Below are 19,788 nucleotides of genomic sequence, written 5' to 3' on the forward strand. Positions count from 1 at the left end.
TATATATATATATGTAAGAAATAAATGAATATTACTTACGTGTCGAGCATAGTCTTTATTTCGGAGTGATTGTTGTAATTGCCATGCAAGGGATCTAAATAGTATATAACTTCAGAGACCGCATTGATTGCAAATAAAACGCAATGTGCCCTACAACAACAAAAATTTGGTTAAGCAATTTTGTTTATACACAACTAATAAATTAAAATCATATCAATTAAAAAAGATATAAATAAATAATATATAATTACGTACCCTGAATTATATGGTGCGAAGAACAATTTATCCTTTTCTTTATTTCCTAATAACATATCTACAATGTATTTCTTTACATTTACTGGATCGAGTTTGCACATCGACAGCTTATGCGGAGACAAGAATGAGAATTTATTTGACAATTTCCTCGTTCACACGACCTTCTCATACAAAAACCTTCAATGAAAATTTTAAACTAGATTAATTACCAATACATTTAATTAATTACCAATAAATGCAATTAAAAGTATTTTTTACCTTATGTACAAGCACATGACAGTAGCACTAAGCTCCTTATGGTTGAGAAGTTCGTATATATGCTCCTTTTCGAGAAATTCATCATACTCATCTCCGAATATAGCTTTATTCATCGGTATGATGCGCGAATCGTCGTTGTTGTCCATGTTCTGTTTTACTTGGATGTCAAGACACGCCCCGTGTTTAGCAAGGCGTGGCTGACTTATTTTAGGAACATGGGCAGCAGCGACCGATTTTCCCCGATCCAGTTTTCTTGCTGCAATTTTGGCAGCTTTATTACCCTCCAGCCTTTGTAGTTTGGCAGCCCTATTACCCTCCAATGTTGGAGGTTTGCTGGCTCTTTTTGGCTGTACGGGTGGTTTATTTAATTGGATCTACAAAAATGAGGTTAAATGTTAGTTTATTGAATCTGAAAAAATGACAAACCTTAGGGAATAAATGTGACAAACCTTTTCGGGAGATGTAACTGATTTGTTTCTGGGAATCTTTTTTTCGAGGGCAACAAGGTGGGTGGGCCATGCCACGTAACTACCAATAGCTTCACCCAATAACTGCATATCTCCATCGTTGTCCGGTATCGGCAACAATGCAGTTGGTTCGAAAGCAACAACAGGTGATACTTTGACATGGCCCGTAGGGATCGGAGTATTGTGCAATACTTCTCCCGAAGTATTGTACAATTTTCCTTTTCCCGCCTTCCGATGAGTAGGCGAGGACAAGTATAACACGCATGTAGTGACACCTTAAATCAAATAGTTAAAACATAAGTTCGGTTAATATATAAGTTTGTTTAATACATAAGTAATTACATAATCAAGTAAGTAATTAATTACCTCGGGAATACTTTTGAGACCGACGTTGCAACTCGCGGTTTCACTCTCCATTTGTATTTCATGTTGGAGTTGATCCGGGAGTTGCTTGTCTTTGTTAGTATTCACCAAAAGTGTCACTTGCTCTGTAAGAATTTTGAGCTTCTCTAATACTTCCTCGTTGGAAGGCTTTTGGCGCTTCTCTTGAGAAAAATATATTTTGGGAGTTACGCCAAATCATTTCCCCCTAACCCGACCGGAATGCTCAGGGACATTAAACACTTTACCCAGAATGTCCCTGCAAGTATCCTTGTTGCCCTCTTGAGTTTCAGAACTTTGTTCGATAATCTCCTAAAATACATGTAGGATTAAAAAGATAAGTTCAATAGCATTTTTAAAATACAATATTAAAAAGGGTTCAAGTGATATTAAAGTGATAATGTTACTTAGACAAAGTTCTACTACTTTTTTGACATTTTCATTATCAACAACTCCGTCTTTATTAACACGCGCTTCCTTCCATAATCTATGACGACCCAAGGGTTGATCGGCTTGGGGGTCTTGTCGCTATTCGTTAAGATCATAAACAAAATAATACAAATTAGTTACACACTATAGTTTATAATACAAATTACTTCATTATATAAAAGTGATGTTTAATTACTTACAAGTTTTTGATCAAGGCGTGCATATCCCATACGTGATTTTTTGTATGGGTGGGTTGGATTGCTTGCCCTTTCGCGATTTGCCTTACTAATATTCTATATAAAAAAAATAGCAATTGTGTAAAAATTTAAAATACTCTACAAATATGAATAATAAAACACAAATGCTAATAAATTAATCATTTACGACAAATTCAGGGTCCAAACGTTTGGAAACAAATGCACTCCATTCCTCATTTGATATATAATGTTTATATATTTTTGGAGCTTCAGCATTTGTGTTTCCTTCTCTATCTTTTTGATAGAAATTAGAGAGATGTGATCTAAATCCCCGATGGATTTTCCCAGCAACTCTCAAAACATATCTCTTTCGTCCCTCATCAAGAACAAAAGTAGTCTGCAATGAACAAAATTATAAGTAAAGTATTTCAATGAAAAAAATTATAAATGACAAAAGAGTGGATCAAAAAAGTTACTTGAATGTCATTCCATATTATATCTTTGGCATCCTTCAACGCCTTATCTCTCCAATCGTCAATCGTAATTGAGATGTTTTGTCGAACAACAGCCCCAATGTAACTAACAAACATTGAGCTATTGGGATCATGCATTATTATAAACAAACTCAACATGTATCAGTATATCTTAAAAAAGCTCAACATGCATTCTAATGATTACAAAAATTTAATAACATCAATACCTGAATAATGATGGTTCGAAGAAAGACGAAATGCAAAGAAAAGAGGGTTTGCAGAAAGTTCACAGAAATATGGTTCAAAGAAAAGAGGGAACGGTATTGAAGAAATACGTAATGAGGGTTACGTATTTCAATGAAAATATATTGTGTGCAATGGGAGAGATGAACTTGGATGGAAATAAGGCTCGAAATGAAGGAGATGATCGTGGAAATAAGGTTCGTAATGGACGGGATGATAGGGTTTGCAAAAGAAGAGAAGAACGATGAAGGTTGAGATGATAGTGAAGTTTACGTAATGAAGAGGAAACTGAAGCGGTTACTGTTATATATACGTAACCCTTTTACAGCGCTTTTTTATAAGCCTTTTACAGCGCTTGTTTGAAAAGCGCTCTAAAAGGCGTCTTTATTTAAATTTTTAAAAGGCTCTTTTACAGCGCTTCTCCCAATAAGCGCTGTAAAAGACCTCCGTGTTTTATTATGTTATATGAATGTTTTTTTAAAGCCTTTTACAACGCTTTTTCAAATAAGCGTTGTAAAAGGTCTCATTATGTTAATTTTAAAAGGTTCTTTTACAGCGCTTATTTGAAAAAGCGATGTAAAAGACATCATTGTTTTATTATGGTATATGAATGTTTTTTTAAAGCCTATTACAACGCTTTTTTAAATAAGCGCTGTAAAAGGCCTCATTGTTTTATTACAGCGCTTCTCTTCCTCTTCACCAAACTCTTCTCATTTTATGCATCTTCTTCACAAACATCAAAGCTTACTCTCTCACAATTCAATCTCCACCTCAACACCCTTTTTCTCTCTTTACATTCCCTTTCCTTCTTAAATTGTGTGCTAATTCGTCGATAAGTGGTTCGAAACTTGGTCTTTAGGTTCATTGCCATGTTGCGAAAAATGGGTTTGAGTCTGATGTTTTTTTTAACAATGTGTTTTTGGGGATTCCCATGATGCGTACAAGGTGTTTGAAGAAAATCCTATTAGATAAGGTCCTGTTAGGTGTCTGATGAATGTTTTTTTAAAGCCTTTTACAGCGCTTTTTCAAATAAGCGCTGTAAAATGTCTCATTATTTTATTTTTAAAAGGATCCTTTACAGCGCTTTTTCAAATAAGCGCTGTAAAATGTCTCTTTATTTTATTTTTGTGTTTGGTTTATTTGGGTTGGGATGACATTAAAAACATTGTTATCATTGTTTATTGGATTAAAAACATTGTTATCATTGTCTTTATCACAATACTGTAGGAGATGATGAATTACTAGAAATGAGAACTTCTGAAGAATCTATCTATATATGCACTGAGCAAAAGAGAATCCCTATGTTCAGTTCAGTTCATGTAAATTACTAATTTATATTCAGTTCAGTTCATGTAAATCAAGCTAAATATAAAACACTCATCGTTACATGAACTTGGTATAAAACACTCAAATCAAGCTAAATATAAGGAGAAAATAAATTAATCAGAAAATATATTAATCAGAACTTAGTATAAAACACTCAATTCAGATTACATGCATATTTACAATAACACAGTTCAGATTACATGCATGGCTTATATAAAACAATTAAATATGTACATTAAGATGCCCTTCTTCTTTTCCTGGTGGGATTCACATTTGTTTGTCCATTTACAATACGAAACGATGGATTAATCCAAATTCCCTCATCATGATCATCTCTAAGATGTAAACCATCATCAGTTGAATCAATTTCATGTGGTTGTTGTGATGTTGCAAATAAAAGATCATTACCAACATCTTCATCATTATTGTTATCATCACTTATTTTATTGGTCGATAGGACAACAGACCATTTATCATTAGAAGGATCAGTGACATAAAACACTTGTTGAGCTTGCGACGCTAAAATAAAAGGCTCGTCTTTGTATCCCACCCTATTAAAATCGACCAAGAATCCTGACCCATCAATCCGAACGCCATTATTATTATCGACCCACTTGCAACCAAATATGGGAACACGAAACATTGTGTAGTCTAATTCCCATATGCGCTCGATAACCCCAAAATATGATAGATTTGCATATATTGGGTTTTTGTCTTTTGCACTTGAGACATGCATCGCTTCAGCTACGAGAGTGACTCCACTATTTTGCATAGTGGTCTGATCATCTTGTTCTTTGGTATAAAATGTGTAGCCGTTAATAACATAACCAGTGTAAGAAAAGACATGTAAGCTCGGACCATTTGCTAGCCACCTCAATCTATTTGAAATTGATCCGGGGTCTATATCAAATTTTGACATTATGTGATTTTTTAACCATGTTACAAAACTTCGATTGTGCTCTCGAGTTATCCAATTTTGATTCCTATTCATGTTCAAACGAGATAACTGATCAATGTGTATTGTAACATACGGTTGAACCTCATCATCATTGTGCAGAACATACAATTGTGCCTGCTCCCATTCTGTCCTTGATATAGTCAGTAGTCTCCTTCCAGTTATCCCTTCTCCTGATAGTCTTCCCGAATGACGAGACATGGGAAGCCCTATGGATTCAACATTGGACAGATATTCAGTACAAAATTCAGCAGCCTCTTCAACAATGTATCGTTCAGCAATACAACCTTCTGGTCGACTTCTACTTTTTACGTACCCTTTTAATATTTTCATATATCGTTCTATCGGATACATCCATCTCATATAAGCTGGCCCACAAAGTTGTGTCTCCTTAACCAGATGAACAGTAAGGTGAACCATTATATCAAAAAACGATGGTGGGAAATACATTTCAAGCTCACACAAAGTAACAACAATTTCCCTCTGCAATGTCGGTAATTTCTGAGGGTCGATCACTTTACTACAAATTTCCCTGAAGAAGAAACATAATCTAGTTAAGGCTAGTCGAACTTTTTCAGGTAAAATGGAACGTATACCTATTGGTAGCAAATGCTCCATTATAATATGACAATCATGGGTCTTCAAACCTTTTAACTTGAGGTCTTTCATACAAACCAAATTTTTAATGTTCGAAGAGTATCCTTCTGGAACTTTAACTTCGTGTAGAAATTTACATAAAACAATTTTTTCCTTTCTAGATAGAGTATGAGCGGCTGGAGGTAGATATGTGCGATTTCCTTTCTTTACTGGAGCCAGTTCATTTCTTATTCCCATATCGACCAAGTCCAATCTTGCATTGACGCCATCTTTAGACTTTCCTGGAACATTGAGTAACGTACCAATAACACTTTCAAATACATTTTTTTCAATATGCATCACATCGAGGAAATGTCTTACATACAATGACTTCCAATATGGCAATTCAAAGAAAATTGACTTTTTCTTCCACCCAGTTTTCACCAGCTCTCCCGCAAAAGGTTTGCCAAATTTATTGGTCAAACCTTGTACTTTTTCAAGTATTTGATATCCAGTCGGTGCTAAAGGAGCTTTACCTTCCTCTGATTTTCCATTGAATGCATTTCTCCACCCACGATACTGATGACTATAAGGTAAAAATCTACGATGTCCAAGAAACACATTCTTCTTACAATGTTTCAACCGCATCCAATTTGTACTCTCTTCACATATAGGACATGCACACTGACCTTTAATGCTATATCCTGATAAATTACCATATGCTGGAAAATCATTAATTGTGCCGAACAACATAGCCCTCAAATTGAAACACTTTTTCCTATACCCATCATAAACTTCCACACCTGTCTCCCACAGAATTTTTAAATCTTCAATTAAAGGAGTCAAGTATACGTCGATATCATTCCCCGGTTGTTTGGGTCCAGAAATTAACAGAGACAACATCATAAACTTACGCTTCATACATAACCATGGAGGTAGGTTATATATTACCAAAATCACAGGCCACGTGCTATGTGAGATGCTTTGAAGACCATGTGGATTCATTCCATCAGTAGAAAGTGCAAGTCTTAGATTTCTTGACTCTATCCCGAATTCAGGATACTCGTGATCAATTTTTGCCCATTGTGGGGAATCTGCAGGGTGTCGAAACATTCCATCTCTAATTCTTTCATCTGCATGCCATGTCAAGTGTTTTGAATCTTCTTCACTGCGATACATGCGCCTAAATCTTGGTATTATAGGAAAATACCACACGACTTTTGCTGGAGTAGATTCTTTCTTCTTATATCGAGAGACATTGCATTTCGGACACGCCTTAAGTAGTTCATATTCGTTTCGAAATAAAATGCAATCGTTAGGACACGCATGAATCCTTTCGTAACTCATTCCAATAGAACACAAAATCCGTTTAGCCTCGTAGGTTCGACTGGGAAGTTCATTATCATCTGGCAACATATCTTTTATGAGTGTTAATAATTCCGTAAAGCTTTTATCAGACCATCCATTACTCGCTTTTAAGTTGTACAACTTTAATATCGCTGACAGTCTTGTGAATTTAGTACAACCATTATATAATTCTTTCTCTGCATCACTCAACAAACTTTCAAACATTTTAGGACAATCTCGAAGATCTTCTTCAACTGCTTTTGCAATCTCATCAACTCGGTCCGGCTCATATGTATCTGTATCGAAGTCAGTTGAAGCATATGTCGAACTATTCTCAAAATTAATGTTTCCTTTTTTTTTCTCACCATGTCTTATCCAACATGTGTAGCTTTGATCAATTCCATTACATACTAGATGTCCTTCTAATTCATCTTCTCTAACACGTTTTCCAAAACAACATTTTAAACAAGGACAAACGACTCTATTTGGATCTTTTGCATTCTTCACTTAAAACTCAACAAACTCTTTCACTCCATTTTCATACTATTTTGACAATACATTGGCAGACATCCATTTCCTATCCATATTATACGACCTATATAAATGCAGTTACAAAAATAATAAGCTTTCAAAACATATCAACAAGTTTCAAAAAGAAACCAATATCAACATATCTAATAACAATTTCAAAACAGAAAAGATTTCAAAACAGAACAGGTCAACAAATTTAAAAAAAAAAGAGATTTAATATATATATATAACAATTTTTAGTTTTCAATTATTAAAAAACTAAATATTTTTTGACAAAAACAAATTAAAAAATACCTGAGACAACGTAGATGGCTGCACAGTACGTAGAGGATATAAGGGTTCCCAGAGTAGAGGTGATGAGGGTTCGTAAATTTGTTTTAAAAGTAAATTATATTTATTTGAAAGCGCCTGTATTTTACAGCGCTTGTAACAAAAGCGTTGTAATAGGTAGTTAAATTGATTGAAAGCGCATGTATTTTACAGCGCTTGTAAAAAAAGCGTTGTAATAGGTAGTTCAAATATTTGAAAGCGCATGTATTTTACAGCGCTTGTACAAAAAGCGATGTAATATGTAGTTAAATTAATTGAAAGCACATGTATTTTACAGCGCTTGTGAAAGAAGCGTTGTAAAATAATACGCGAAAGCGCTTCATTTTACAGTGCTTTTGCGAAAAGCGCTGTAAAAGCCTTATAACATTATGCGCAAACGCTATATGACCCTACAACAGCGCTTTTTTCACAGCACTTGTCAAAAAAACGCTGTAAAAGGCTCCGTTATTTTTAAAATATACTTACAACAACGCTTGTATTTAGCAAGCGCTGTAAAAGGATCACTATTAAATGTCATTTTTGGCGTAGTGATTCCAATATTGATTTTATAGGGACTTTTTTCCAGAATTAAAAGTATCAATTTTTTACAATTTTTTTTTAAAAAAGGACTAAAAGTGAATAAAATAATATTTTTAGGGAGTAAAAATATTAAATTTTTTATAAGGATTAAAAATAAATTTTTACAGAAACAAAATAAGGTACAAATTTTAAAACATAATACAAATGTTTTCTCTTAATTTATTTTTTAATTTTTTAACTAGTACTCTTAATACGCAACTTAGTATGACGCTTTAAATGAAATAGGGTAGACATATACTATAAATCTTCCAAAAAAACTTCAATTTTTTTTCCTCACCAACTGGAGAATTCTATTGTCAAATCATTATATATTCTTTATCAGAACTCGAGTATAAATCACAATTGAAATAATTTTTAATTATATTCTAATTATCTTTTAGTTGAACTCTAAATTGACAAATTATAATTTTGAACTCTAAATTTTAATTATCTTTCATCGAGGAACAGAGTGTTAAGAAAAAGATTGTATACAAAATATCTACTTCTATAAACTCAAAATAATATAAACTCAAATAATACTAAAAATTTACTTCTATAAACTCATAATAATACAAAAGATCTAAAAAATTCCTCAACTTTAGCACATAAAAATATTTTTGAGACAAAATCTCTCAAATGATTTTAATGATAACAAAATTACTTAAAAGATTATGATTGCGGTTAATGAATAATATGTGCTTTTGAGTGTATTCATATAAGAAAATAGGTTATTAATCACTAAGGCAAAAAGAAGAAAAATCTGATTCAAATCTGAGGATAGAATATGCTGAGGATGGAAAACGGCGAGGATGGCCTCGCTAGCTGATAAATCTTCAAATATGCACAATATGTGTCCTCACCAGAACAAATGCTTTTATTCATTAAAGAAATGCACAACAATGTCAAAGAATGAATAAATAAAAGTATTTGAAATAAAGAAGTTAGAAGGCCAAAAGGAAAAGGACAAGAATAGCCAGATCTAAGTCTAGAGGATGACAAACAAGGCTGAGGATGGTTCAGCAAAGTTGAAAGCAACCCATCAAGCATGTTCAAATGCTAAAATCAAACCATTTATTGTGCTTGCACAAATGAATACATGAAGAAGTCAAGTTAAAGAAAGGCAACAACAAACAAGCCAAAAATGGAAGATCACATGTGAAAGCAGATCTGATCCTCGGACTGGAGGATGGCAGACCTATGAAAGAGGGTGGCTCTCTCTCTTGTCAACATCACCCTCAAAAGTTGAAATCAACCTAGTCCTTAAAGTTTTTGAAAAGGCTGTAGCTCACATGGTCAAAGAAACATCCTTGCACTCTTTGATAAAAGAGAATAGACAAGGACCTCTCAAGATCAAGTTTCAAGGAATCTGATCTGCATGCGCGAGGATGGCCTCTGCCAATCCAAGAACAAGCTTAATGGCAGTTTTGTAATGATGGTAAAAAAACCTTGGATATTTGTAATGAATTCCAACGGTCATCAAAGAACTTGGACCTCTATAAAATGCAACAAGCTCTTCATCATATTACTTTATAATTTCCATGTGAGATACACTTGAAAATATTTGAAAATTGATTGTAATGTTGGTGAAGCTAAAGAATACACATTTTGTAATCATCCTCAGCGTGAGGTTGATCTGTTTGAACTTTAGTAAAATCTCACAAGGGTGTGAGGACTGGACGTAACCATCTTTGGGTAAACTAGTATAAAATTGTGTGTCTCTCTCTCATATTCTTCTCTCACTCTTTTGCTCAACTCAAAACTGAAAGTTTGAAAAACCCATCATCGGACTTACTATCCTCAGCGAGAGGATAGTTTTAAAAAAACTTGAAAATTATTTTTAACAGCAAAATCCCTATTCAACCCCCTCTTCTAGTGATATTTAGCTCCATCAATTGGCATCAGAGCAAGGTTCTCTAAAAAAATACACCTAACAATGTAAGAGAAAAAGATCCAAAAAGAAAAATGTCAAAAGCTAAGTATATTCTTGAAGGAGGATCATCCAATCGACATCCCTACTTTGATGGTACAGATTACTGTTGGTTGGTACGACCTCGTAATAATCGGAATATATCAGAATGTATCAGTTCTTTATGAAATTAAATCAATTTCATACACACAGCGGAAATTAAATTGTGGCATACAAGATTAGCAAGTTCTGTTAGATTGATATGAGATTAATCAAGATGCATACAAGTCAAATTAACAGATTAAACAATATTACTTATTACAGAATATGTTTAACATGCATCTAATTTTAATCACATATACAAATATAGCAGTATAGTAAATCAAAGGAGTTAAGGGTTAGAGAAGATTGCACCAAGAATTTATACTGGTTCAGTTGTCAACTTGACAACCTACATCCAGTCCTGAAAATCCAAACGGATTTCAGATTTTCTTCTCCAATAAAAAGAATCAATTACAGATTGTCCAGTTTCATCCCCGAAACCTATCTATCTTAATGATCTCTTTCCTATTGATCACCCTCTGATCCTTGTAGATACTCAGCAATCTAACACAGAATCAAAGTCCGACTCTTTCTTGTTGAGCACTCTCACCCAAGAAAGTAGCCACCAGTTTCTAGCTGGCTTTTCTCGCTTTCGTTTTTGTTTCAAAGAATTATTACAAACAGAATACAGAAAGAACAAAAAGTAGTCTTCAATCTTGGTCAATGTGGCTTCTCACAATTCTGGATATTCAAAGATTGTTCATGAGAACCCTTGTCTTTCAAGATCACTTTTCCAGCTATCTTTTTGATTGTTGATAATCTTCTTTTTCTTTGATCTGAAAAAGTAATCTCAGTGTATTAACCAAGTGTTATTGTATATCAAGAATATTCAAAGTATATTTCAGATTGTTATCATTATCATTGTTATTGAAAGAATGATTGAAGACAGTTTATATAGTTTCTGAAAAACATATTAATCAATCGATTTACCAATCGATTTCGTAAAGTGATAAACCAGTCTAATCGATTTGCCAATCGATTATCGTGTGTCTTGTTTTTCTTGAATCTTGAAACTATATAAGCCAATCGATTTGCCAATCGATTCTTTAAACAACAATTTTCAGTAATTATGTTAAGACTGATATGAATCGATTTCGTAATCGATTGCAGATGTTATGTTCAAACTGAAACACATATCAATCGATTCCATAATCGATTTATCAAATCTTCATAATCGATTAACAAATACTTAAAATCGATTTGATCACACGCTCAGAGTTCACTGGGTTTTCAAAAGGTTCTGTCAATCGATTTGCCAATCGATTGTGTTTAAGTCAGTGACTCAGCTATTTTGATACTAATCGACGTGCCAATCGATTTGTATGTATTTGTCTGAAAACGTTCTTACCTGGGATTTGGTTCAATCGATTTCCCAATCGATTTCGACCAAATTTAACTTGATTGAAATATTACAACATAGATTGTCCAATCGATTTGTATGTCACAGGAAAAGTTATTTTGCAAGTGATTTTTAAGTAATCGATTTGCCAATCGATTACCCTTAAAACTGGGTTTCCACTGTGACTTATCCAATCGATTTCCCAATCGATTTATTTCAATCAGGTTTACTTTGTGAATTGTATAATCGATTTGTCAATCGATTACCCTCAAAACTGGGGTGCCACTGACTTGTGCATTTTCAATTTCTAATTCAGTCAGTCGATTGCCCAATCGATTATACCAACACAAACAGTTGTGTTTCCTTACACCCTTGTTATGAAATCGATTTCCCAATCGATTTGCTTCAGTCAAAAGTCAACTTTTGTTGATTTCTTGTGTTCCAAGCAACCTGTTCCAAGTGTGTAGGATTTGATTGTTGTTCCTGAAATCTTGCTCAATTCAAATATTAGATTTATCATGTATTGTATGAACATTGTTGAATTATTAATTATGTCAAAATTAGGAATCAAAGGATCAAAATCCAACAATCTCCCCCTTTTTGGCATAATTGACAATTCATACAATTGTAACTTGAGCATTTCAAAACAACAAGCATAAGTGTATTATAAACAACATTATTACTTGTTATTAAGTAACAGAGCAAACTATATCATAAGTATCAAAGTAATAACAACATGCAGACAAACATCAACAATGCAACTGTCAAGTTATAATATTTCTCCCCCTTTGTCATTTAAGTCAAAAAGGTAGAAACAATTTCTCCCCCTATGTTAAAGAACATATGCATTGGGTTTGAAACATATAACACAGTGCATCAAAAACAATGAAGTTTGTATGTATAAAGGCAAAATCAATCAATGCAATTAATGAGCAACTTAGATGATTAAGCCAAAAAGATATAACATTTATAAAAATTCATCATACATCACAGAATTATAACAGGTCAGAGCAAAACAGTATGAAACCTAAGGGTCCTAAACACCTAGTGTGGGCTGGTCCTCACTATCATCTAAGGGAGAGGTTGAGACCGCTGTATTAACCTCAGCAGGTGTCTCCTCACCGTGAGTCTCAGGGTTAACTAGGGGGTTTGGGTTAGGTTCATCCGTAGCTTGTCGACCAATCTCTGCGACGTCTTCAAATGACAGTTTGATGCCGAGGTGTGTCTGAATCTCATCCACATTTTGAACAACTGAGTTCAAGGAGGCTTGCATAGTCCTTAAACTTGCTTCTACTCTGGACTGAAATTCCAACACTTTGGCATTGTGTGCCATCTGAGCTTCAATGAATTCCAAAATTCTGTTCACAAAATCAGGAGTAGCAGATTCAGTAACTGGTGGAGGCTGAGACTGAGGTTGAGGTTGGGGCTGGACAGGGTCAGCAGCTGCTTGAGGTCTTATCCATTTACCATGTAAGCGCTTCAGTTGCATCTGATTCACTATCGATTCACCAAACACCAATGTCGTTTTAGCAGATTCCTCATTTCCAAATGAGACCTTGAAGTGTTTGAGAATTTTAGTTATCAACTGTGGATAAGGCAGCATCAGCTTGCTTTGAGATGCTTCCAACATGTGCCTTAGCACAATCCAACACCAGCTCATCCTTAACTCTTTGGATAAGCCCCACAACAGTATGATGTCCAACTTCTGGACTACTGCGTGATTTCCCGATCGTGGAACCAGCATACGCGTCAAAGCATACATCAACATCCTCTGTTGAACCTTCATCTGACCAATGGGCAGTGAAATCGATTCAACAAACCCATCGACCATCAGGTCTTTAACTGCGGTATGCCTATCAAGTGTTTCTTCCCAACCTTCATCGGCAGTGTCGGCTTCTGTGCTGCCATCAATAGATTTGCCGTAGAAAGGCAATCCAGATAAAGTTGAGAAATCATCAAAAGTCATTGTAATTCTTTTTCCCTTAACTGAAGCAGTAAAACCTTCTTCAGTCATCTTGAATGTAGAATAAAACTCCCTGATCAGCCTTGGATAGCTGTCGAGTGTAGAAGACAGAAAACTTTCCAATCCATGAAACCTGAGGTGGTTCTGAAAAGTAAATTCCACAACATCAAAATATTCAAAATCCATGGTTCTAGCTTCATGAATTTTCCTTTTTGCGAAGTCTGTAGACAAAGATGGTTGTACCTCCCTTTCCTTTGGTGCAGAGACCTTCTTAGGAGGTGGAGAAGAAGTAGGCTTCTTCTTCCTTTTCTGAGTAATTACTTTCATGGCATCAGCCATGAGCTTTTCAGTAGGGGGCTCTTTGCGTTTCTTCGACTTTTCCTGGATTGGGGCAGGAGCTTTTCCTTTATCCTTTGCAAGTATTTTGTGAGTTGGGATGGGTACTCTTTTTGTTAAAGTTGGAGGTGGTGATGGTGTTTCACTGGTGGAAGAAGATGATGGAGATGGAGTGCGTGCTTGAGTCTGTTTTACTCGGGCCATATCAACAATTTTGTGTAGATTCGAAGTAGGTAGAATGTAGAATGCAGATTCAAACAAATGCAGAGACAGAAGAATGAAGAACACAAGAGAAAAGCAGAGAAAATCTGGAAAACAAAGTGCAGAAATCGATTTAGAACTGTTCCTTTTATACTCTTGACCTAGTAAATCGATTTCCCAATCGATTAGGTTACCGTTGCTGGGAATCCTCAATCGATTCAGTAATGATGAAGTGCCAACGGCTAGTAACTTTGAGTAACGGTCATATTTCAAATCGATGTTCAAATCGAATTCCAGTTTTACTTAATCGATTCCCAAATCGATTGTCTTAAGGTTGAACACTTAGCTAATCGATTTCCAAATCGATGCTCGTGAAGGTTAAAAAAAAATTTCTGAAATTTTGAATCCTGGGCTAACGTAATCGATTCCCAAATCGATTTTATAAACCTTTTACCATGCTGGTAATCGATTTCCAAATCGATGTAACTGGAAAACATTACTGAAAAGTACCAGAATCATCAAAAACTTACACTTCACTAGGATCAATGATCCCTAGTTTCATCCTTATGTTCAAAAAACTTTCTTTTGGCAATGCTTTTGTGAAGATATCAGCTAATTGTTCTGTAGTGTTCACATACTCAAGTTTGATAACTCCATTCTGAAAGTGGTCTCTTATGAAGTGATGCCTTACCTCAATGTGTTTTGTCCTTGAATGCATTACAGGGTTCTTGGTTATGCTGATAGCACTTGTGTTATCACACATGATCGGCACTGTTCCCAAATCGACACCGAAGTCCATTAAATGCTGTTTCATCCACAAGATTTGAGCACAACAGCTCCCAGCTGCTATGTATTCAGCTTCTGCAGTAGACAATGCAATACTTGTTTGCTTCTTACTGAACCAAGACACTAGAGAATTACCAAGCAAATGACATGTTCCTGAAGTACTCTTTCTGTCAAGTTTACAACCAGCAAAGTCTGAGTCTGAATAACCAACCAAAGTACATGTTGAACCTTTTGGATACCACAAACCAAGACTTTTAGTACCTACCAAGTATCTGAAAATTCTCTTTACTGCACTGAGGTGAGATTCCTTCGGATTCGATTGATACCTTGCACACATACAAACACTGAACATAATATCTGGTCGGCTTGCTGTAAGGTAGAGCAGAGATCCAATCATACCACGAAATCTAGTGACATCTACAGGCTTACCCTTCTCATCTCGGTCTAAGAAATTTCCTTGACTCATGGGTGTATCAATGGACTTAAGTTTATCAAAGTTAAATTTCTTTATCAAATCAGAACAATATTTGGATTGACTAATGAAAATGCCTTGCTTGCTTTGGTTAATTTGAAATCCCAAGAAATATGACAGTTCACCCATCATTGACATTTCAAATTTACCTTTCATTAAGTTTTCAAATTCTTTGCAAAGTTTATCATTTGTTGATCCAAATATGATGTCATCAACATAAATTTGGACCAGCAAGATGTCATTTTCAGTAGTTTTTGTAAAGAGTGTCTTATCAACATTTCCTCTTGAAAAATTTTGTTGAATGAGGAAAGTGCTGAGTTTCTCATACCAAGCTCTTGGAGCTTGTTTCAACCCATAGAGGGCCTTTGAGAGTTTATACACATGGTTAGGAAAATCTGGATTTTCAAAACCTGGTGTTTGACTCACAAAAACTTCCTCTTGGAGGTCTCCATTGAGAAAGGCACTCTTCACATCCATTTGATATAGATTGAAGTCCATGATACATGCATAAGCCAATAAAATTCTTATGGCTTCTAGTCTAGCTACTGGGGCATAGGTCTCATCAAAGTCTATTCCCTCCTCTTGACTATAACCCTTTGCAACTAATCTGGCTTTATTCCTAGTTATCACACCATTCTCATCTAACTTATTTCTGAACACCCACCTAGTTCCTATAACATGCTTACCCTCTGGCCTAGGTACCAAGTTCCACACCTTGTTTCTCTCAAACTGGTTTAACTCCTCTTGCATAGCAAGTATCCACTCACTATCTAAAAGGGCTTCCTTAATGTTCTTAGGTTCAATCTGAGATACAAAGGCTGTAAAGTTACAAAACTGACTAAGGCTTCTCCTAGTTGCAACACCTTTAGAGATATCGCCTATAATGTTGTCTAAAGGGTGGTTTCGGTTGAACTTCCATTCCTTAGGCAACTCACAGGTTTCTATAGGTTCTACAGGGTCTGCACTAGTTGGAGGGTCAGCTATAGGTTGTTCTAGTGGTTCAGATTCTACAACATCATCCAAAATGTCAATAACCTTAGAAGGAGTTTTGTTCAAGTTTTCTGTAAAAGATTCATCAAACTTTACATGAACTGACTCTTCTATGGTTTTTGTTCTTTTGTTGTAGATTCTATAGGCCTTACTAGTTTGGGAATATCCTAGAAAGATACCTTCATCTGCCTTAGGGTCAAACTTTCCTAGGTGTTCTTTGCCATTGTTTAAAACAAAGCATTTACAACCAAAGATTCTAAAGTAGGACAGGTTTGGTTTTCTACCCTTGTAAAGCTCATAGGGTGTTTTCCTAAGCAGGGGCCTAATGAGAACTCTATTCACTACATGGGTGGCTGTACTAATTGCATCTGCCCAAAAGTACTTAGGTAGGTTGGAGTCCTTAAGCATGGTCCTAGCTAACTCTTCTAGGGATCTATTTTTCCTCTCCACTACCCCATTCTGCTGTGGTGTCCTAGGGGCTGAATAGATGTGGTTGATTCCATTTGATTCACAATAATTTTGAAAAAGATCATTTTGGAATTCACCTCCATGATCACTTTTTATTGAAACAATTTTCAAATCATTCTCATTTTGTACTAAAGCAGCAAACTTTTTGAAAACAGAGAATGTATCACTTTTATGAGCTAAAAAGTAAGTCCATGTGAATCTAGAATAATCATCAACCAGCACATATCCATACAGGTTTCCACCTAAACTCTTAACTTGGGCAGGTCCAAAAAGGTCCATGTGAACTAGTTGTAAAACTCTATTTGTTCTAACCAAGTCTATAGAGGGAAATGGAGTCTTAACCAGTTTACTTTTCTCACATGCATCACACAGTCTATCTTTAGAGAACTTCCTATTTGGTAGACCTAAGACTAACTGTTTGCTGACAAGTTTATTCAAATGATTTATGTGTATATGAGCAATTCTTTTATGCCAAAGCCATGTTTCATCTGAGTTGGATAACAAGCAGCATACAGCACTAGGTACAGAATTGAAATCCAACATGTAAATGTTGTTGATTCTGTCCCCAATTAGCTTTATGTGTTTGTCATCTTTATGCTCAATAATGCAAGATTGTGATGAAAAACTTACTTGAAAACCTTTGTCACATAGCTGGCTTATACTCAGTAAGTTGTGCTTTAATCCTTCAACATATAGCACATTTTTGATTACTGCAGTTGATTCATCGCCTACATCACCAATTCCAATGATTTTTCCTCTGTTGTTATCACCATATTTGACAAAGCCTCCTTCCTTTAATGTCAGGGAAAGGAATTTGGATTTGTCACCAGTCATGTGCTTTGAGCATCCGCTATCTAGATACCATGAGTGTTTCGTGGATGTCAAGCACACCTGCAATACAAAATCAGAATTTTGTTTTAGGTCCCCAATTTAAATTGGGTCCTGGTTGGTTAGTGTCAAACACAGATTTCTTTTCTATCCAAACTAGCTTCCATCCTTGATTGGCTAATTTTTTAAATTTGCAATTAGACACAAAATGTCCCTTTCTGCAACAGAAATGACATCTGCCATCAAAGGATGAATGTTTATTTGGTTTAGTAAAGATGTCATACATACTCTTAGCAATAGCAGATTTTTGACCATGTTTGACATTTCTGGTTTGCATATAACCAATACCAGATCTGTTTTTATTTTTTCTTTTGACATGCATATTTGGTGTATATCCTAAACCAGATTTTTCATGAACATGTCTTTGATTGCTAAGTATGACATTTAGCTTATCTTTACTATTTGCAAAATTTAATAAATCAGATTTTAATGATGCAACAGTATTTTCAAGTTCAATGCACTTTGCAGATTTTTCTTGTGAATCCTTTTTCAGTTGTTCACATAAATTTTCAATTTCTTTATGCTCAACATTCATTTGTTCAAGCATTTTCTTTGTGCTTAACAACTGTTTTATGGAATTCACATAATCATCATGCAGTTCATTGAAAGCTTCTTGAAGTTCATCATAGGTTGGATTAGATTGTGAACTAACCTCATTTTCTGATTCTGAATCTGTATCTGCCATGAGACACAAGTTGACTTCTTCTTCATCAGAAGATGCAGAGGATTCATCGTTATCATTCCATGCAATATAAGCTTTTCTGGTTTTGGTGACTGGTTCCTTGCCTTTTGATTTTGTAGCTCTATTCTTGTTGATTTATGATGTATTGTATGAACATTGTTGAATTATTAATTATGTCAAAATTAGGAATCAAAGGATCAAAATCCAACAATCTCCCCCTTTTTGGCATAATTGACAATTCATACAATTGTAACTTGAACATTTCAAAACAACAAGCATAAGTGTATTATAAACTACATTATTAATTATTTCTTGGGATTTCAAATTAACCAAAGCAAGCAAGGCATTTTCATTAGTCAATCTAAATATTGTTCTGATTTGATAAAGAAATTTAACTTTGATAAACTTAAGTCCATTGATACACCCATGAGTCAAGGAAATTTCTTAGACCGAGATGAGAAGGGTAAACCTGTAGATGTCACTAGATTTCGTGGTATGATTGGATCTCTGCTCTACCTTACAGCAAGCCGACCAGACATCATGTTCAGTGTTTGTATGTGTGCAAGGTATCAATCGAATCCGAAGGAATCTCACCTCAGTGCAGTAAAGAGAATTTTCAGATACTTGGTAGGTACTAAAAGTCTTGGTTTGTGGTATCCAAAAGGTTCAACATGTACTTTGGTTGGTTATTCAGACTCAGACTTTGCTGGTTGTAAACTTGATAGGAAGAGTACTTCAGAAACTTGTCATCTGCTTGGTAATTCTCTAGTGTCTTGGTTCAGTAAGAAGCAAACAAGTATTTCCAAAAGAATTCAGAGGATGATAAACAGAAGAGGACAGAAAAAACGACCTCCTCAAAAAGAAAAATTGACAAAAGTTAAATAACTCGTTATGGATGCAACAAGATGAGACACTACCAAACTGAGTGTCCTCTCAACAAAAGGAACTCAAGAAGATTTCCATACAAAAACAAATCCATGATGATTACTTGGGATGATAGTGATGAGTCATTATCTGAGCAAGAAAAGGAAGAAGAGGCCAACCTCTGTCTCATGGCAAAATCAGAAACTGAAAAGGTAAGTATTTCTGAACTATGTCCTACTTGTGAGAAATTATAAATTGAATTTGATAGTCTCTTAAATGACTCAAACACTTTATCTCAAAAATGTATATTTCAAAAAAACCAACTTGTTGAGATAAAGAAACAAAATGAGGAGCTTCAAAAAAAGAATGATGAGTATGTTAAAATCATTCAAGAATTGCAGCATTCTCATTTTCAAATGTTAGAGCAACAAAAAACTCTTAACGAGAGGATAGCCGAAACTCATC

This window comes from Cicer arietinum, chromosome 3 (assembly GCF_000331145.2).
Source record: "Cicer arietinum cultivar CDC Frontier isolate Library 1 chromosome 3, Cicar.CDCFrontier_v2.0, whole genome shotgun sequence".
Lineage (NCBI taxonomy): Eukaryota > Viridiplantae > Streptophyta > Magnoliopsida > Fabales > Fabaceae > Cicer > Cicer arietinum.